Source organism: Triticum aestivum, chromosome 5D, assembly GCF_018294505.1.
Source record: "Triticum aestivum cultivar Chinese Spring chromosome 5D, IWGSC CS RefSeq v2.1, whole genome shotgun sequence".
NCBI lineage: Eukaryota > Viridiplantae > Streptophyta > Magnoliopsida > Poales > Poaceae > Triticum > Triticum aestivum.
This window is the reverse complement of record NC_057808.1, coordinates 214824308-214846881: the sequence shown is the minus strand read 5'-3', so window position 1 is coordinate 214846881 and position 22574 is coordinate 214824308.

Below are 22574 nucleotides of genomic sequence, written 5' to 3'. Positions count from 1 at the left end.
ACTTCTCGATGGATGAGTCTCGAATAGATGACATCCCCGCAAGTTTCTGATGCGGAAAATAGCCTTCTAACAGCTCCATTTTCCGAGGAGGAAGTTAGAAAGGCGGTTTTCCTAATGGAGCACAACAAAGCACCGGGTCCAGATGGTTTTCCCACTGAGTTCTACCAGAACTTTTGGGATGTCATCAAACATGATCTCCTACTCTTGTTTGGTTGCCTTCACGTTGGCCAACTAGAGTTGTTTCGCTTAAACTTCGGTGAAATTATTTTATTACCTAAGGTTAATGAGGCTGAAAGGATACAATAGTATCGGCCAATCTGCCTCCTTAATGTCAGTTTTAAAATATTCACCAAGGTTGCGACGATTAGGCTACATTCGGTTGCTGAACATGTGGTTCGTCCTTCTCAAACTGCTTTCATGCAAGGCAGAAACATCCTAGATGGGGTGGTTGTCCTTCATGAAACAGTCCATGAATTGCATCGAAAAAAACTTAATGGGGTAGTTCTTAAAATCGACTTTGAAAAAGCTTATGACAAAGTCAAGTGGTCTTTTCTTCAACATACTCTCAGAATGAAAGGATTTTCTGCAGAGTGGTGCGCAATGATCCATAGCTTTGTGACTGGAGGTAGTGTTGCCATTAAAGTCAATGATGACATTGGTAACTATTTCCAAACGAAGAAAGGATTGCGACAAGGTGACCCAGCATCACCCATGCTATTCAATATAGTGGCAGACATGCTAGCGGTCATGATTGAGCGTGCCAAGGTTGATGGCCAAATTGATGGGGTGGTGAATCATCTAGTTGATGGTGGTCTCTCCATCCTTCAATATGCTGACGATACAATTCTCTTTATGGATCATGACCTCGAGAAAGCAAGAAATCTGAAATTAATTTTATCAGCATTCGAGCAACTCTCAGGGCTTAAGATCAATTTCCATAAAAGAGAATTGTTTTGTTTTGGCGAGGCTCAAGACGAGGCTCACTTGTATGCTGACCTGTTCAGATGCGGGTTGGGCCAGTTTCCAATCACTTATTTGGGGATACCGATACATTATCGGAGACTCACAAATGCTGAATGGAAACACGTCGAGGAGAGACTACAAAAAAGACTTAGCAATTGGAAAGGTAAACTGCTATCTCTGGGTGGAAGGTTGGTCCTCATAAATTCAGTACTAAGTAATATGGTACTATATATGATTTCCTTCTTCCAGTTGCCGAAAGGAGTATTACATAGATTGGATTACTTTCGATCGAGATTCTTTTGGCAAGGAGATAGCGAGAGAAACAAATATCGGTTGGCTAAATGGAGTGTGGTTTGCCGTCCCAAGGACCAAGGCGGGTTGGGCATTCATGACCTAGAGGTTAAGAATAGGGCCCTTCTCGGCAAATGGTTGTTTAAGTTATTGACGGAAGATGGTGTATGGCAAACCCTCCTAAGGAGAAAATATGTGGGTTCAAAGGCGGTATCACAAGTATACTGGAAGCCTGGGGACTCCCATTTTTGGGCGGGACTAATGGCAACAAAGAAATATTTCTTCCGCTATGGTTCCTTCTCGATTAAGGATGGATCGGAAATTAGATTCTGGGAGGATAAGTGGCTAGGTAATGCTACACTCCGAGAACAATATCCAGCTCTATACAATATTGTGCGTCACAAGGGTGATACTATCGCCAAGGCTTTGGAATCATTTCCGTCAAATGTGACGTTCAGAAGGGATTTAATTGGACCTAGACTCCAATCGTGGAACATGCTACTCCAGCGGTTAGCCACGGTACAGTTGTCACAAGGGTCTGATGTATTTCGTTGGAACCTACATGGGAATGGAAAATTCTCAGTGGATTCTATGTATAGAGCTTTGATCCAGTCTGACGTGCCAGTTGATAATAAGAAGAAGATTTGGAAGATGAAGATACCTCTTAAGAATAAAATCTTTGCATGGTATCTTCGTCGCGGAGTCATTCTTACAAAAGATAACCTTATTAAGAAGAATTGGCATGGAAGTACACAATGTGTCTTTTGTCCGCATGATGAGACAATAAAATATTTGTTCTTTCAATGTAAATTGGCTCGTTCTATATGGTCAGTCATCCAAATAGCTTCTGGCTTGTATCCTCCTTGTAGTTTTGCTAATATATTTGGCAACTGGCTACATGGGATTGATCACAAGTTTAGAATTTTTTTCAGGGTGGGAGCGCTTGCCGTGATTTGGTCGCTTTGGCTATGTAGAAATGATAAGGTTTTTAATGATAAAAATACTTCTCTTATGCAGGTTATCTACAGATGTACCGGGATTCTTCGTTTATGGTCCTCTCTACAACGAGTGGAGAATTGAGACCTGTTTACGGAGGTGTGTACACGATTGAAGGCTACGGCGAGAGATATTTTTATCCAACGTGGGTGGCAGCATGATCTTAGGATTATACAGAATTCATTCCTTGTATATTGCCTTCTTCTTTTATTTTGGCTTGGTGTGAGGACTTTATTGGCTGTGTGCATCTTAGTTATGGAGAGGCCGGGTGTAATGCTTAAACCTTTTAACTAATAAAACGTCCCTTTCCGAAAAAAAAGAATGGAATGTGTGTTGCCATTATAAAATGAAGATTCAGGGAAAAGGGCTTGTCCCATCGTAAAGAATTACAATTAAATTGGAAAACTATCATTTTCGTGAGAACGACATGTGATCTCTGCAATGTAATGCACCACCCGAAGAAGAATGTGTTTTTTTTGGCGAGGTAGAATGTGTGGTTTCTCACGACAAAAGATTCACCTTAAGAGACCAGATCTCTTTCTTCATATAATACCACGGGAGTGAAAAATACCATTGCGAGAGGTACACGTGTCCCTGGTGCCAACTTTTTATTTTGTCTTCCAATTTTTTAAATTTTATATCTTTTAAATGAAAATTTTCTCTGGCAAAAAATGAAAAATTCAAATTAAGTTCTATTTTCATATTCATGTTTTTTGTGGCCAGCGTTTTCAAATAAGATTCATTTTGAATATATTTTAACGACTTTCAAAAAATATGTTAAATTTTAATGTTGAAACTTAGTACAAGCGGATGAATAAAAACCAATTAATTTGTGTCTAGGACCGACGAAAAAATTGCTTGAAATTATATCTCTAAAACTGATTGAAACTTGGAAGTTTTAGATGCAAAAACCGCAAATTTCATCGTTGAAACTTAATTATTTTTTTGAAGGATTTTCTTTCTTATTGTGTCCTCGTGCGGATTGAACTACAACATGAATCGCGAGGCAAAATGAGCGGGGACGGGACTTGACACGTGAGTGCACCGCACCCGTGTACCCTGCACATTTCCGTCGTACCACAATATTATATATACTCACTTCTTCACGTATTAACTATGTTTTAAGACAGATCGTGCGTGAAAAAATGACACACACATATGTCAAATTCTCCTATTTTTCAGAAAAAAATATCGTGCTACGGTATTTTCTTCTCCTATTTTCCATGGTCCGGTTGCGGACGGATTTGAAGAACGACAGAGAGCATCTCAATATCGCTCTGCTGTAATCTTTACAGATGGATTCTCTGCACTAAATATATCAGTAGAAGATAAATACTCTCTTCGTTCCATAATGTAAAACATTTTTTGATACTAATGTAGTGTAAGACGTTTTTTGACACTAAAAAAAGTCTTATATTATAGGATGAAGAGAGTATATTCTATTTATAGTTGTCTGTGTCAGTCGATGAAAAGATGAAAGATAATATGCTTTTAATGTTGTGAAAAAAGTGGTTTGAATTACTATTTGTTTTGTTCATTTGGAATTAGTTGATCGTGCTATGTCCTGTTGCTTTTGGCTCACCAAAATGGGGTAGCAACAAACTTGGACGGAAGCTCGAGTAAACACAAAAGTTCTCACGTGTGGGCCCGGTCAAGAACTAAAGCATAAAGCGTAAGGGCATCTCAACGCCGACTCTCAAATTGTGCAACCGCACGGTCCGAACGTACTCAACATGGTTCTGTGTATCAATTCGTTTGCCGGTTTGGACATGTTCTTTTCACAAACCGGAGACAAAGTTGGAAGGGCTTTGCGAGTGTTCGGATCTCTACCACGCCCGCGTCTGACTGCCCTGACCCATAACAAGAAAAACCTCGCGCCTCTCCCCCGTTTTTCATCGAATGCCCATGCCGCTTGTCGCGCCGCATTTATGCCGACCCAGAGCACGCAACGGCCAGCATTGATGCCTGCGATTTGAGCGGATGCGTGGATAGCACCGGCGGACGTGATCTCTCAGGCATCGCCACTTCAATGCAGACACCGCGTCCCAAGAAACCAACTCCGACCGCTGCACCACATTGAAGCGCGTTGACCTCCCTTTCACCTGGTCTGGGCGCGGCTATTTAAGCCGTGCGCCGGCGATGCACAAAGCCACACTCCGTCTCCTCGAGCACTGCCCCCCTGCCCCTCCCGGTCATCGTCTCCAAGCACTTCCTCCTCTCCGATCCCAGCAACGATGCCGAAGTCCTTGTTCTCGCGCCGGCAGGCGGAGACTGTGGAAGTTATTCGTCCGGTGGTTCTTGGCGCCGCCACCCTCGCTCTCTGGGCCCCTCGACATCCACGGTGCCCAGCTCCTGCGGCAAGGAGGAGATCGTCATCTCCTCTGGTGACGAGGAGGATCAAACGTCGTCGTAGCAAAGGCCGCTGTGACGGATGGAGATTCCGCCTATCAGATTGAGATAATGATGGAGCTTTCGCTCCGTCACATGGGCCCGTCACCACCATCGCTCGCACGCGTCAAGGAGGAGCCGCCGTCCCGGCAGCTATAACGCGTGAAGCGCGAGTCGGTGTCCCCGCTCCAGCGGGACAAGGCTGAGCCAACATCGCCCCAGCGCAATTGCGGCGTCCAGATCGGACGTCGCGTCAAGGATGAGCCGGTGTCGCCCCCGCCCAACCGCGGCGTCTAGATCGAAAGGCGGGTCAAGGACGAGCTAGTGTCGCCCCCACACAGCCGGTACACCCGCAATGATAGGCCTACTTTGTCGTCGCGCCGCGGGGAAGAGCTGCTGTGACGCCCGGATAATTAAGCTAGAGTAACTCTCTACTAATGATGCCACGTCACCACGATCACTGTTGATAAGCTCGCGTTGATTCAAACCCCGTTCAAATTCAAATTTAAAATCAAGTCAAACTATAAAAGTTTTCAAATGTCAAAACTAAAATGTTCACGGTGTGGAAAATAACCCCTGGATATTTACCATGTTGAAACCCATATTTTTAAAAGGTTTTTAAATGACCTTAAATGTTCTAAACAGTAGCAAAAACAACTAGTTAAACGCCTTTGGTATTTTATAAAATACTAAACTATTTTATGTCAGGGTAAAACGTTTTATACTCGTGGATTGTTCCGAAACATTAATTTAGGGGTTATAGTCATATTTTACTAAACTAAAATTAGCGTGTAACTAAAATAAAACAGAAAAGAAAAATAACAAAAAGTAAAACTAAAACAAAAAAACAAACCCTTCCCCGGGACCAACCGGCCCAGCTGGCCACTGGGCTAGCCAGGCCGGCCCAGCCGGCTCAACCTACTCCCCCATATTCCCCCCTTGTCGGTGGGAAACCTAGATCGAACCCCCCCCCCCACTACCCCACTCCCTCCCCATGATTTCCTCCCCCTCGCCTCTGCCTCTGCCCCCGATCTAGATCGGGGCACGTCCCCAGCGCCACCACGCCATCGTCGCCGGACCTTGCCGTCGCCCGAAGCCGCCCCCGATGTCATCGGACCTCCCTGCCTCGTCCCGCCACGGCCTCGCCGGAGCTGCCCCGTCATCGACCCCGTCCTTCTCCTCGACCCCCGCTGCCCGAACCCTACACAACCCTCGTGAGCTCCCCCGGCCTCTCCTCCTCTCCCCCTGTCCCCGTGCGCACGAACGCGCACGTGCCCGACCGCCTCCCGCTGCTCGCTCACCGTGGCCGAAGCCCTCGCGCGCCTGCGCCCTCGCCGCTGCCTGCATGCACCACTGCTGCCCGCCTCGCCCCGCTTCGAACCAGCGCGCGCCCGCGCGGGGATGGGCTCGCAGCCGCCCACTGCTGACGTTGCCGCCCGTGGCCACTCTGGCATTGCCCCGGACCGCGCGCCCCGCCCGCTTGCTCCCTCTGTTGCCTGCCGCCGTCCTCGCTCCTGGTCGCGCCCTCTCCGGCACCGCCTCCCGCTGCGCCCGCGGCCCTCCGCCTTGCCTCGCTCCCGCGCCCGCTGGCGCGCACCACCGCTTGCTGCGGTATTGCTGCTCGCTGCTGCTGTACCCCACCGCCGCTGCCTCAGCCCCGTGCGCTGCGCCGTCGCCTCTCCCCCTCCTGCGCCCTATCCGCCGCGGCCACCTCCCGGTTGGCCCGCACCCGCCGCCGCCCGCCGGAGGATGCCCGCCCCGCCGCCTCGGGTCTGCCCCGATAAGCGCCTCTCCCGGATCTAGAGCCCGAAAACCAGCACCCGCTAGGCCCCCAGGGGCCTTTGACAAAGGGGCCCCACCGCCCCTGGAACGTTTTAAAAAAAAGAGATAAAAAATATAAGCAAATAAAAATTAATTAATCTAGTTTAGTTAAATTTAATTAACCATGCTTAATTAAACCCTAATTAAACCTAGTCAGTCTAATAACCTAATTAGTCGAACTAATCTGTTAGGTTAGAATAGAAGAGAATGACAAGGGGGGCCCACCCCTGTTGACTAGTACGACTTTGACTGGTCAACTGGGTCCCCCTGGCCCACATGTCAGCTCCTGGGTATATTTTTGTGTACACAGGGCTGGGTACCCCTAGCAATTTCATAATTATTTTCGAATTATAATAATTTCATAAATTGAATTAAAACTTTGAAAATTAATATAAAATAATCCGTAACTCGGATGAAAATACTTTGTACATGAAGGTTGCTCAGAACGACAAGACGAATCCGGATGCGTAGCCCGTTCGTGTGTCATACATCCCTAGCATAGGAAACACGCAACTTTCCCCCTCCGGTTCATTTGTTCGAAAACGCGAAACACCGGGAATACTTTCCCGGATGTTTTCCCCCTTCGCCGGTATCACCTATCCCTGCGCTAGATCACCCCTGACACCGCGTATTGCCTTGTTATATTTTGTGATGCTTTGTTTGCTCCGTATTTACTGTTTCTTCCCCCCTCTTCTTCTCCGGTAGACCCCGAGACCGGCGTTGATGCGTTTGAGTACGACTACATCACCGAAGACCCTTCTTCTTGTGCAACAGAGCTTCCAGGTAAGCCCCCCCCCCTTGATCACCAGATATCGCCTATTCCTTCTCTCTACTGCCTGCATTAGAGTAGTGTAGCATGTTACTGCTTTCGGTTAATCCTATTCTGCTGCATAGCCTGTCATTGTTGCTACAGTTGTTACCCTTACCTGCAATCCTAAATGCTTAGTATAGGATGCCAGTATCCATCAGTGGCCCTACATTCTTGTCCGTCCATCATGCTATACTATCGGGCCGTGATCACTCGGGAGGTGATCACGGGTATATACATATATACATACATACTATACAGGTGGTGACTAAAGTCGGGTCGGCTCGTTGAGTACCCTGTGATTCCGATGTGGGGGCTGAAAGGACATGTGGCTCCATCCAGGTAGTGGTGGGCCTGAGTTCCTGACGGCCCCCAACTGTTACTTTGTGGCGGAGCGACAGGGCAGGTTGAGACCACCTAGGAGAGAGGTGGGCCTGGCCCTGGTCGGCGTCCGCTGTTACTTCTTAATAACATGCTTAACGAGATCTTGGTATTTGATCTGAGTTGGGTTGGGTCATTGACCTTATATGCACTAACCGCCACGTGGGACAAGATATGGGCAACCGGCGTCGTGGTATCGGCCAAAGCTCTTTTTGACGTCAGCGACTGAGCGGCGCGCGCCGCATTGGACCGTAAGCCCGCGCTTGTATTAAGGGGGCTAGGTCTGCTTCCGGCCGCGTTCGCAACATGCAGGTGTGCAATGGGCGATGGGCCCAGACCCCTGTGCGCATAGGATTTAGACCGGTGTGCTGACCTCTCTGTTGAGCCTAGGTAGGGCTGCAACGTGTTGATCTCCCGAGGCCGGACATGAACCTGGAAAGTGTGCCCGGCCAGAGGGATCGAGCGTGTCGGGTAATGTGGTGCATCCCTGCAGGGAAGTTGATCTATTCGAATAGCCGTGTCCGCGGTAATAGGCGACCCGGAGTTGTACCTTGACCTTATGACAACTAGAACCGGATACTAAATAAAACACACCCTTCCAAGTGCCAGATATAACCCGGTGATCGCTCTCTAGCAGGGCGACGAGGAGAGGATCGCTGGGTAGGATCATGCTATGCGATGCTACTTGGTGAACTTACCATCTACTCTCTTCTACATGCTGCAAGATGGAGGCTGCCAGAAGCGTAGTCATCGACAGGACTAGCTATCCCCCTCTTATTCTGGCATTCTACAGTTCAGTCCACCAATATTGCCCCTTTACATAGATACCCATGCATATGTAGTGTAGATCCTTGCTTGCGTGTACTCTGGATGAGTACTCACGGTTGCTTTTCTCCCTCTTTTCCCCCTTTCCTTTCCTCTCGGTTGTCGCAACCAGATGCTGGAGCCCAGGAGCCAGACGCCACCGTCGACAACGACCCCTACTACGCAGAGGGTGCCTACTACTACGTGCAGGCCGCCGACAACGAGTAGGAGTAGTTTAGGAGGATCCCAGGCAGGAGGCATGCGCCTCTTTCGATCTGTATCCCAGTTTGTGCTAGCCATCTTGTGGCAACTTGTTTAACTTATGTCTGTACTCAGATATTGTTGTTACCGCTGACTCGTCTATGATCGAGCGCTTGTATTCGAGCCCTCGAGGCCCCTGGCTTGTATTATGATGCTTGTATGACTTATTTTATTTTAGAGTTGTGTTGTGATATCTTCCCGTGAGTCCCTGATCTTGATCGTACATGTTTGCGTGTATGATTACTGTACGATTGAATCGGGGGCGTCACAAGTTGGTATCAGAGCCGACTGCCTGTAGGAATCCCCCTATCAAACTCCTTGGCCGAAGTTGAGTCTAGTCATTACAAAACTTTTACTAACGTGGCTGTGTGGCTTAAGGGCCCACGTCGCCATTGGGTGGTATTAGGATCTTTTAATCCTCGTCTATACTCTGGGACTCTAATCTCTCTTCTATTCGGGATAAATGATTTTCTAAAATCTAACTTTAGGTTCTCGAAAACACTTTCTCCCAGAGAGCCCCTTCAGTCCAGATGATCGCCGGCTGCACCTGAAGATTTCAAAGTTACTCTCCGATACTCTTTCGAGACTTTGTGCCCGTTGCTTTTGCAATTCCCTACCACCGAAATATCCCTATGTATAAATGCATACACTTGCCGTTCTTACTTTTATTCCCAGTTGATCTTGTTATTACAAGATACCCTGAAATCCTCTCTATTGTTCCGAAAATATTTTGTGCCTACTGCCTTGCAGTTCCTTTCCACCTGAATACCCCTACGGATAATTTCTCGCCCTTATCGAGTATCCGCTCATCCCCAGTTGTTCATGTGTTTCACAATGGTCTTCGAAATGCTATTCGATCCTCCAAAAATCGTCAGTAGCTTATTGCTCTGCAATACTTGTCTGCTTGCATTATGGATGCTTTCCACATGTCTGGCAATATTCGTTAGTATCCTTAGACACCGTCATTTTGATCCTATTGATTCAACATGAGTGCGAATGCACACAATCATAAGTTGATCCTTTTAAATTATCTTTCTGGCTCAGACGTCATTTTGAACATGAGCTTGTTCTCGACCAATCTATTTGCTGCCAATTGAACCTTAGGTCTATTGAACTTATTCGCCCTTGATCAGAGCATCTGCTTCTGATCCTTCGATATGAAAATCATAATTCCTTTGAATCTAAGCATCGAATCATTCAGATGTTCTATAATCTGATGCCCTTGCATTCTTTCTTCCTCTGATTATGTGCCGATGCTCACATCAGCTCTGTTAGGGACCGTTAGATCCTTTGTTGAATTATCATCCGACAGTGTCCTTCGTATACTAAACGTCGAGTAGTTCTTTCTCTGATATATAATGCCATTAGTAAATCCTATTCTCTGATTGGCCAACCATGCTCTGCTTTTGAGCTGGTGATATTTACTCTTGAAACTTGTGGTATATGTTTCGAAGAAGCCCATATGCCTTCTCTAAACCGTGTGAACCCGAAAGTTTTCACGAGTCATACTCTTCTGGTGCTTCACCAGATAAAATTTCAACACTACAACCTCTTCGAAGACGAGAAGTGAATGAAAGGTTATGCATTGGAGAAGTGGGAGACGACCTTGAACTTTGTGTTCATGCCCATGGACACGATGTAGATCTTATCATGGAAGATTCTCTTAAATTAATTATCCCCTTGGTATAAGTTCATCTTATATATGGGATTTGATCTTTTGCAATCGTGGTTCCGGCCATATTGTTCTTCTTTGATCCTGTTTCTCGGACAAGTTAAATTACTTGTCTTCTGCACATCATTTCACCTGTCAAGCTTCTATTCTACTCTACCTTCGAGTATTACCCCCTGGTATCTCAAGGATATCAACCCATTGCACTTCATCTTATGAATTTCTGATGAAGTAGTACCTTTCCCCATCATAGTCACTCCACGGGTTCTGGGTTGTCGTCAACCGAGAACACCGATTTGTGAATCGAATCAACACTGAGATTAAGTACTCCCAGTACTTTGTTGTTGAGAAGTTTAATACTCCATCACGTACCTCCTAGCCTGATCGGCTACATCATTATCGTGCTAATTTTAACTATGCTACCTGGTCCTTAATCCCGGAGCACAACTTTTGATGATGAGCTAAGCTTACGTCGATTTCCTCGTCTTATCGTTCCACCTCGAACAACAAGCTTGATTCTGAGTTGGTGTCGTATCCGTGGTTCCAATAATCTTTCGCTGCATTAGTCATGTTTCTTGATGTAGCCGCTGTTCAATTGCTTCTTCGTGGAGCCTCTCGACAAAATTTGTCATGATCATCATCAGCATTCTGAGCTCTTCCAGGATATCAATTGAATTCATGATGAGAAATGCCATCCTTGCCCTTGATGATTTTTGTTATCATCGACCACTTTATTGCCCTCCCTTCAACACAAATTTGTTCATGTTTTGTGTAGTACCTTGAGTTCCTTTCTATCCAGCTAGTAGTATGTTCTACCTTGAAGTATTACCATCCTTTACGTCAAGGATGTTGTAGAATTGTTCCACCCCTTAAGAATTCTTGATGTGGTAATACTTCTCGCAATCTTCGTTCGTTTCTTGGTCCCCCGTGTCGTTGCTAACCGGAATACTCGCAAATGAACTCTATTATGAGACTTTAGTATTTCTAGCAACCCTATTGCTTCGGAGTTAATGGACAATACTTCCAATTTAGTGTGCTGGTTGCTGAATCACCATTCTGACATTGGTCGTGCAACCCAGCCTATATTTCGGGTGCACCTTTCAACCATTGTTTAATTGTGTATGTTTCCCTCGAGCATACATCATTATATCATCAGATCTGACAAATGTTATCTCCTTGTCCGCATGATTGTGGAAATCCATCTTTTTGGAAATCTCAATGAATTGTCGCTGAGTTCATCGGCCACCTCCTCACCCTCTCCTTAATTTAATGATGATCTCTTGTTTCAGAACTCGCTCTCATAGTTCATTTCCCGAGAATCTTACAATGTCATCTCGTCAAATTGTGTCACGCCTTTTCTTCTCAGGCATCCTAAGTCTGAGATACCGTGGCACCAACCAGAACTGAATCTCGGCCATATATGATGGTTGGAACATATTTCGAAAGACATATAACATTGGTCTTTATATGACCCGGTAAGGTGATGTCATTCCTAGCACACCTGGCCGGAGGACCTATTGTTATAGTTTCCTTTTTAGCAAGGTTAGCCATTCTTCCATGAGGAAATTGTAAGACTTATTCTATAAGTTGTTCCTGGTGAATCTTTTGAGTATCCAAGGTCCGACCTTGCTTGAAGACCATGTCAATGCTATCTCGAAGCATGTTTGTGGTACTTCGATTTTCAATAAAAACATTTGAAGCACAATGCTAAATTTTCCTTATCAATTATCCAAACACCTTTGTAAGGGTAATGTCATGAAATTTCACTTCTCTTACTTAAAGGGTTTTCTATGTTATATATTGTCATGGATATCATGCTCTGTTTGTCCTTGGGAAGGATATACCCCTGGTATATGTGTCAAACACATTTTTCTTTCCATTGTTCTGTTTGATCTGATGATCACATTTTCCTTTCCATTGATTTGTTTAACCTTCCTTGTGATCTATATGATCTAAGCAGTAATATTCTCCTGCTTATGTAAACACCTCGTTGTACAATTCTGTCAGCAAGACCCTGTTACTATTGTTGATGACATTCCGGTAACCACCGATGGACGAGAACTTTGCCTATTGGTCTGCCTCGTTCGACGAGCAGGAAAATGGTTCTCTTCATCCCTCGCCCTTGGTACCGATGTTGTTGCTGACATAACTGACAGGCTATCCTCTGACATGCCTTGCTTACATGACTGTGCAAAATATCACCGCCCTTTCTACTTTTAACCCACATGGTGGGCCCATAACCCACAGTTCCAAAGGTTCGAAAATTGACTCTCCTGTACACCCTATTGTCAAAGTTATTCCTCGCGCTTGACTTCGTATGTAATTCACAGGCCGCCTGCCTAGTGATCTATTCTGGTATCAGACGCAATACTTATTCTCGTTGCTCTGAACCCCTTTCACCTTCTGATTAGGCCATCGAATGATTGCCTGCCCCTTTGGAAACTTCTAATGGTACCTTCTTACTTTACTCTCGATATTTTCTTAAGTATCTATTCGAGAATTACTTTCTACCACATTCCCTGAGTTAGCTGCCAGATAATCAACCTTGTAAGGTCCGTTCCTCCGAAGTTACCCCTTGTCCTTTAAATTTTCGAAGAAAGGATGATGACATCATCATGATGACCTGAAGCAGAGGAATAAAGACATCAACGTGGTGGATCGACCTCGTTGAGAAGAGCAACCAAGACCAAGAACACTCGCTAGAATTTCGTAACCAATTCTTGCCCCTTAACATCACCTCTAAAATCTCGGGATGAGATTTCTTGTAGTGGAGGAGAATTGTGACGTCCGGATAATTAAGCTACAGTAACTCTCTACTAATGATGCCACGTCACCACGATCACTGTTGATAAGCTCGCGTTGATTCAAACCCCGTTCAAATTCAAATTTAAAATCAAGTCAAACTATAAAAGTTTTCAAATGTCAAAACTAAAATGTTCACGGTGTGGAAAATAACCCCTGGATATTTACCATGTTGAAACCCATATTTTAAAAGGTTTTTAAATGACCTTAAATGTTCTAAACAGTAGCAAAAACAACTATTTAAACGCCTTTGGTATTTTATAAAATACTAAACTATTTTATGCCAGGGTAAAACTTTTTATACTTGTGGATTGTTCTGAAACATTATTTTAGGGGTTATAGTCATATTTTACTAAACTAAAATTAGCGTGTAACTAAAATAAAACAGAAAAGGAAAATAACAAAAAGTAAAACTGAAACAAAAAAACAAACCCTCCCCCGGGACCAACCGGCCCAGCTGGCCACTGGGCTAGCCAGGCCGGCCCAGCCGGCTCACCCAACTCCCCCATATTCCCCCCTTGTCGGTGGAAAACCTAGATCGAACCCCCCACTCACCCACTCCCTCCCCACGATTTCCTCCCCCTCTCCTCTGCCTCTGCCCCCGATCTAGATCGGGGTGTGTCCCCGGCGCCACCACGCCACCATCGCCAGACCTCGCCGTCGCCCGAAGCCGCCCCCGATGTCATCGGACCTCCCCGCCTCGTCCCGCCACGGCCTCGCCGAAGCTGCCCCGCCGTCGACCCCGTCCTCCTCCTCGACCCCCGCTGCTCGAACCCTACACAACCCTTGTGAGCTCCCTGGCCTCTCCTCCTCTCCCCCTGTCCCCATGCGCACGAACGCGCACGCGCCCGACCGCCTCCCGCTGCTCCCTCACCGTGGCCGAAGCCCCTCGCGCGCCCGTGCCCTCGCCGCTGCCCACGTGCACCACTGCTGCCCGCCTCGCACAGCTTCGAACCAGCGCGCGCGCTCGCGCGGGGATGGGCTCGCGGCCGCCCACTGCTGTCGTTGCCGCCCGTGGCCACTCCGGCCATTGCCCCGGATCGTGCGCCCCGCCCGCTTGCTCCCTCTGTCGCCTGCCGCCGTCCTCGCTCCTAGTCGCACCCTCTCCGGCGCCGCCTCCCACTGCGCCCGCGGCCCTCCGCCTTGCCTCGCTCCCGCGCCCGCTGGCGCGCACCACCGCTTGCTGCGGTGCTACTGCTCGCTCCTGCTGTACCCCAGCGCCACTGCCTCAGCCCCGTGCGCCGCGCCGTCACCTCTCCCCCTCCTGCGCCCTGTCCGCCGCGGCCACCGCCCAATTTGCCCGCACCCGCCGCCGCCCCGCCGCCTCGGATCTGCCCCGATAGGCGCCTCTCTCGGATCTAGAGCCTGAAGACCAGCACCCGCTAGGCCCCCAGGGGCCTTTGACAAAAGGGCCCCACCGCCCCTGGAACATTTTTAAAAGAAGAGATAAAAATATAAGTAAATAAAAATTAATTATATAATCTATTAACTTAATTAATCTAGTTTAGTTTAGTTAAATTTAATTAACCATGCTTAATTAAACCTAGTCAGTCTAATATTCTAATTAGTCGAACTAATCTGTTAGGTTAGAATAGCAGAGAATGACAAGGGGGCCCCACCCCTGTTGACCAGTACGACTTTGACTGGTCAACTGGGTCCTCCTGGCCCACATGTCAGCTCCTGGGTACATTTTTGTGTACACAGGGCTGGGTACCCCTAGCAATTTCATAATTATTTTTGAATTATAATAATTTCAGAAATTGAATTAAAACTTTGAAAATTAATATAAAATAATCCGTAACTCGAATGAAAATACTTTGTACATGAAAGTTGCTCAGAACGACAAGACGAATCCGGACGCGCAGCCCATTCATTTGTCACACATCCCTAGCATAGAAAACACACAACTTTCCCCCTCCGGTTCATTTGTTCAAAAACGCGAAACACCGGGAATACTTTCCCGGATGTTTTCCCCCTTCGCCGGTATCACCTATCCCTGCGTTAGATCACCCCTGACACCGCGTATTGCCTTGTTATATTTTGTGATGCTTTGTTTGCTCCGTATTTACTGTTTCTTCCCCCCTCTTCTTGTCTGGTAGACCCCGAGACCGGCGTTGATGCGTTTGAGTACGACTACATCACCGAAGACCCTTCTTCTTGTGCAACAGAGCTTCCAGGCAAGCCCCCCTTGATCACCAGATATCGCCTATTCCTTCTCTCTACTGCTTGCATTAGAGTAGTGTAGCATGTTACTGCTTTCGGTTAATCCTATTCTGCTCCATAGCCTGTCATTGTTGCTACAGTTGTTACCCTTACCTGCAATCCTAAATGCTTAGTATAGGATGCTAGTATCCATCAGTGGCCCTACATGCTTGTCCGTCTGTCATGCTATACTATCGGGCCGTGATCACTCAGGAGGTGATCACGAGTATATACATATATACATACATACTATACAGGTGGTGACTAAAGTCGGGTCGGCTCGTTGAGTAACCGCATGTGATTCCGATGTGCGGGCTGAAAGGACAGGTGGCTCCATCCAAGTAGTGGTGGGCCTGAGTTCCCGATGGCCCCCGACTGTTACTTTGTGGCGGAGCGACAGGGCAGGTTGAGACCACCTAGGAGAGAGGTGGGCATGGCCCTGGTCGGCGTCCGCGGTTACTTCTTAATAACACGCTTAACGAGATCTTGGTATTTGATCTGAGTTGGGTCGTTGACCTTATACGCACTAACCGCCACGTGGGACAAGATATGGGCAATCGGCATCGTGGTATCAGCCGAAGCTCTTTTTGACGTTAGCGACTGAGCGGCGCGCGCCGCATTGGACCGTAAGCCTGCGCTTGTATTAAGGGGGCTAGGTCTGCTTCCGGCCGCGTTCCCAACATGCAGGTGTGCAATGGGCGATGGGCCCAGACCCTTGCGTGCATAGGATTTAGACCGGCGTGCTGACCTCTCTGTTGAGCCTAGGTAGGGCTGCGACGTGTTGATATCCCGAGGCCGGACATGACCCAGGAAAGTGTGCCCGGCCAGAGGGATCGAGCGTGTCGGGTAATGTGGTGCACCCCTGCAGGGAAGTTGATCTATTCGAATAGTCGTGTCCACGGTAACAGGCGACCCGGAGTTGTACCTTGACCTTATGACAACTAGAACCGGATACTAAATAAAACACACCCTTCAAAGTGCCAGATATAACCCGGTGATCGCTCTCTAGCAGGGCGACGAGGAGAGGATCGCTGGGTAGGATTATGCTATGCGATGTTACTTGGTGAACTTAACATCTACTCTCTTCTACATGCTGCAAGATGGAGGCTGCCAGAAGCGTAGTCTTCGACAGGACTAGCTATCCCCCTCTTATTCTGGCATTCTGCAGTTCAGTCCACCGATATTGCCCCTTTACATAGATACCCATGCATATGTAGTGTAGATCCTTGCTTGCGAGTACTTTGGATGAGTACTCACGGTTGCTTTTCTCCCTCTTTTCCCCCTTTCCTTTCCTCTCGGTTGTCGCAACCAGATGCTGGAGCCCAGGAGCCAGACGCCACCGTCGATGACGACCCGCAGAGGGTGCCTACTACTACATGCAGGCCGACGATGACGAGGAGGAGTAGTTTAGGAGGATCCCAGGCAGGAGGCCTGCGCCTCTTTCGATCTGTATCCCAGTTTATGCTAGCCATCTTATGGCAACTTGTTTAACTTATGTCTGTACTCAGATATTGTTGTTTCCGCTGACTCGTCTATGATCGAGCACTTGTATTCGAGCCCTCGAGGCCCCTGGCTTGTATTATGATGCTTGTATGACTTATTTTATTTTAGAGTTGTGTTGTGATATCTTCCCGTGAGTCCCTGATCTTGATCGTACATGTTTGCGTGTATGATTAGTGTACGATTGAATCGGGGGCATCACAGCTGCCGCGTGCGATCACAAAGGTGCGGGGCCGCATCCTCCACTACCTTCAAGGTGCCACCAGCGGTCCCTTGGGCTCTATGATCGTCATCTTCGACGTGGAGCATGTGACAAGGCAGTAGGCGCGGTAGGGTCGTCGCTCCGCCTTTGCCAAAACCAGCATGGCGCCGGATTGGGTCCTCAATGACCCTGACCTCGCCGCCGCGTTGGCCCCCGTCCGCTCCGTTACCACTGCGGAGATGGCTGCTAGGCGCCGCCCCCGCCTTGATGGCAAGCACGCCAAGATCGGCGAGGAGTGGTCGCTTAGCCGCTCCTCCGCCAACGCCAGCCGCGACAAGGCCGCTGCCCAGGCTTCGAAGGCCACATCGACAATGGCCGCGACAGCCCTCCGCACCGCGCGGCAGAAGGCAGAGTGGCTCCTCCGCGAGCGGAAGGAACCACCGGACAAGGCTACCGCGGCCGTCCAGCGTTGTTTCGCTGCTGGAGAGACGATGACAATGGCATGGACGGTCATAGTCTCCAACGTATCTATAATTTTTTATTGCTCCATGCTATTATATTATCAATCTTGGATGTCCTATATACATTTACTAGCAACTTTATATCATTTTGGGACTAACCTACTAACTTAGTGCCCAGTGCCAGTTGCTGTTTTTTGCTTGGTTTTTACTTTGCAGAATATCAATACCAAACGAAGTCCAAATGCCATGAAACTTTTTGGAGATTTTTTTGACAAGAAGAGACCCTGAAAGCTTCTGGAGGCCACGAGAAGAGGCTCGTGCGGCCCACTAGGCACTATGGTGCGCCAAGGGCCTCTAGCGTGCCCTGATGGGTAGTGGGGCCCACGAGCACCATCTTGACCTACCTCCGCCTCTATAAATACTCTAAAATCCCAAAAACCCTAGGGGAGTCGACGAAATACTTTTTCCGCCGCCGCAAGTTCCAGGACCACGAGATCCAATCTAGAGGCCTTTTTTCGGCACTCTGCCGGAGGGGGCAACAATCACGTAGGGTTCTTCATCATCCTTCCCGCCCCTCCGATGATGCGTGAGTAGTTTACCACAGACCTACGGGTCCGTAGTTAGTAGCTAGTTGGCTTCTTCTCTCTTTTGGATCTTCAATACAATGTTCTCCTCGATGTTCTTGGAGTTCTATTTGATGTCATGACTTTTTGCGGTCTGTTTGTTGGGATTCGATGAATTGTGAGTTTATGATCGGATCTATCCATGAATATTATTTGAGTTTTCTTTGAACTCTTTTATGCATGATTGTTATAGCCTCGTATTTCTTCTTCGATTTATTGGTTTGGTTTGGCCAACTAGATTGATTTATCTTGCCATGGGAAGAGGTGCTTTGTGATGGGTTTGATCTTGCGGTGCTCAATCTCAGTGACAGAAAGATACATGACAAACATGTATCGTTGCTATTAAGGGTAACAGGATGGGGTTTATTCATATGTGAGTTTATATTGTCTACATCATGTCATCTTGCCTAATGCATTACTCCATTTTTCCATGAACTTAATACACTAGATGCATGCTGGCGCGGTTGATGTGTGGAGTAATAGTAGTAGATGCAGAATCACTTCAGTCTACTAATCTTGGATGTGATGCCTATATACATGATCATTGCCTTGGATATCGTCAAAATTATTTTGCTTTTCCATCAATTGCCCAACAGTAATTTGTTTATCCACCGTATGCTATTTTCTCGAGAGAAGCCTCTAGTGAAAACTATGGCTCCCGGGTCTATCTTTTATCATATAAAAATCCTAAAAATACCTTGCTGCAATTTTCTTTTATTTATTTTATTTTGTGTTTTAGTTAGATCTATTTATCAAATCCTAGACAATTTTATCTATCTCAATACCGTTGAGGGATTGACAACCCCTGTACGTGTTGGGTTGCAAGTATTTGTTCTTTGTGTGCAGGTGCTATTTACATAGTGTTGCTTGGTTCTCCTACTGGATTGATAACCTTGGTTTCATAACTAAGGGAAATACTTATCTCTACTGTACTGCATGAAAGAACAAGTGGTGCCCCCATGTTTGGTTTTGGTAATTGACGACAATCTCTATGGACTAATGGTTGCCTTGAGTTATATTTGAAGGTTTTGTCCATAGGCTTTTCTTGGAGTACATGTGTTGGTTTCAAGGAGAGTTTGTGTTGACCAAGGTGCTATTAAGGAATTATCCAAAGATTGGTCATGTGAGAGTTGAGCTTATTGCAAGCATGTCTTGAAGAAGAAGATTGTGTGATCATTCATGTTTACCTTCAAGACATCATCCAAATGAAGAGAGTTGGAAAGATTCTAGGTTGATCAAGACTAAGTCAAGAGTGAATCAAGTTGATCAACTCACAAAGCGTAGAAGATGTACTGAGAGGGATCAAGTGATCCCATGGTATGGTAAGCATTGTCCATTGTGCTTTGTGTACTAACCCATGGTCTATGTGAGAGTTCTATGTGGGGTTAGGTACGTGTTCATGGGCTTGCGTCAAGAGGAAGATATCACTCAACCCATGGAGAGGATGACATCAAGTGGTGATCGTCATCAAGATTGCCGTGTGCAAGTTCAAGTGGAGCATCACGAAGAGATCAAGTGCTTGAAGCTTGCCGTCCATTGTGGTGACAATGGACTTGTGAAGATGTGCCGAAGAGTGGCTCACCCATAGTGGACTATGGGGGAGTAATCATCTAGTCTTCATCGAGCCAACGCAATCAAGAAAGGTGGTCCAACTTGAGGGAGTCAAGATCGTCATCATCTAGCTCAAGTGGACCATGTGCAAGGCAAAGGTTTTCCCTTGATAGGTTTTCTATTTTACCGGTCTCATGGTGGTAGTTGGGAGACCGGGTTATAGGATCGATAGTCGTACTATCAAGGGGGGCTCTCAAGTGAGTAGCTTGATCGTATCGTTCGTCGAGAGCTCAAACCATTGCATCCTTGCATCATGTTTCTTGGTTCTTGTTTGGTTCTCTTTGTGAGTCTTAGAGCTTATGGTCATCTTGATGACAAGCTTGAGTTCATCGAAAACGGAGTTTTCTTGCATCTTCTATGATGTTTTCGATGTTGGAGGTTATGCCGGTTCTTCTCTGTTGGAGGTTTCACTCCTCTATGTGTTAGGCATACCTCCCCTGCCTCTTCTTACTATAACTAGTCGCTGTTTTGATGCCACTCGTTGTCTTGTATCCAACAAGCTTGAGTTTGCTCAATTCGGAGCTCATTTGCAGAAGTTATGGCAGTTCTGGTTTTATTGGATCCATTTGTTGTCTTTAGCTGCGTTTTGAAGGCATCCAAGTGCTAAAGTCTCTGTGGCATGCGGTAGTACTGCTCAAGGGAGCGGTAGTACTGCAGGGGCCAGCGGTAGTACCGCTCCTGTGAGCGGTAGTACCGCTGCCTCTAGCCCAGAACGCTGGCGCGCACGGAAGTAGGCGCGGAAGTAATTTTTTACTTCCGTGTCCTACACGGTAGTACCGCTCCTAGTGAGCGGTAGTACCACCGCCTGGCATCCTGTCGCTGATTGCGTGCGGTAGTAGGCGCGGACGTAATTTTTTACATCCGCCCTTGCGCGGTAGTACCGCTCCCTGTGAGCAGTAGTACCGTGCCGCCTTTTTCTCGTAGCTAGCTCCAGCGGTTGTAGGCGCGGCAGTTATTTTTACTTCCATGGTCGCGCGGTAGTTCCGCAAGGGCAGGCGGTAGTATCGCTCCTGCAGTAGTACCGCCCTGTTGCCCGTTTGCAGTGTTGTTTCATTGGGATTCTACCGCCCTAGCGGTAGTACCGCTCGTAGGAGCGGTAGTACCGCTCGGTGCGGGCTGTGAGCATAACGGTTGGATTTTCCCCCTCCTATAAAATGGGGTCTTCTTCCCCAATGAACCTTATCCTTTGAGCTCGTGTTCTTCCCCCATTGTTGACCTTCTTCGAGCTTGCTAACTCTCAATCCCTCCATGGATTCTTGCTAGTTTTTGAGGGAAAAGAGAGAGGAGATCTAGATCCACATTTCCACCAATCACTTTCTCCTCTATGTGAGGGGAACCCCTTGGATCTAGATCTTGGAGTTCTTGGTGTTCTCCTTCTTGTTCTTCCTCTCATTTTCCTCCCTAGCATTAGTTGCTTCGGTGGGATTTGAGAGAGAAGGACTTGGGCACTCCGTGTGCCCTTGCCATTGCATTTGGTGCATCAGTTTGAGTTCTCCACGGTGATACGTGGAAGTTACAAGTTGAGAAGCTTATTACTCTTGGGTGCTTGGTACCCTTGAGCTTGTTCCTCTTGGGTGCTTGGGCGCCCTAGACGGTTGGTGGTGTTCGGAGCTCAATCATTGTGGTGTAAAGCTCCGGGCATGCGTCGGGGTCTCCAATTAGGTTGTGGAGATCGCCCCGAGCAATTTGACGGGTTCCGGTGACCGCCCCCAAGGGTTGCCAAAGTGTACGGGTTCGGTGACCGCCCCCAAGGGTTGCCATTTGTACGGGTTCAGTGACCGCCCTCAAGGGTCCCTTAGTGGAATCACGGCATCTTGCATTGTGCGAGGGCGTGAGGAGATCATGGTGGCCCTAGTGGCTTCTTGGGGAGCATTGTGCCTCCACACCGCTCCAAACGGAGATTAGCATCCGCAAGGGTGTGAACTTCGGGATACATCGTCGTCTCCGCGTGCCTCGGTTATCTCTTACCCGAGCCCTTTACTTATGCACTTTACTTTGTGATAGCCATATTGTTTCTTGTCATATATCTTGCTATCACCTAAGTAGTTTTTCTTGCTTAGCATAAGTTGTTGGTGCACATAGGTGTGCCTAGTTGTTGTAGGTTTTGTGCTTGACAAATTAACCGCTAGGTTTATTCCGCATTTGTTCAAGCCTCAACCGTAATTATTTTAAAGCGCCTATTCACCCCCCCCCCCTCTAGGCGACATCCACGATCTTTCACTGCATCATCCCCTCTTCTTCGGGGAAATCCCAACGCAGCTCACAAGTAGCAGACGCGGCTGTGGCATGGCGGGGCAGGGTGGCCATGCGTACGAGGTGGTCGTCCGTTGTATAGTTTAGGTTTTTTCTTCTAATTTTTAAGTCAGACGGTCAAAATATCGAACATTTTACGTAAATTACGATGGAACTTGAATGAAATATGCCATGTTCGCATGCATTTTGTCCGTTCAGTTCAAACAGTGGTTGAAATGTATGCGGGCAAGCTGGATGGCCGGCTCCCGCATCTGTGTCTGCGAATTTGCCCTCCCTGTCCATGGACGGATGTCGGAGCAAATTTGCGTGTCAGCGTTGGAGATGCCCTAATGTGTCTCCATATGGAGGATTGTTTGGTTGCTTGTAGTGAGGGCATCTTCAACGCGGAACCTCAAATTGTACGCAAATGTCCGGACATATCTGTTCGGACGCAGTTTGTTATCAAATGCGGTATCTCATCGATTCGTATACCAGCCCGGTTGTTCGAAATCTAACAAACTGGATGCAAACAAGGGGACTTTGCGAGAGAGCAGACCGC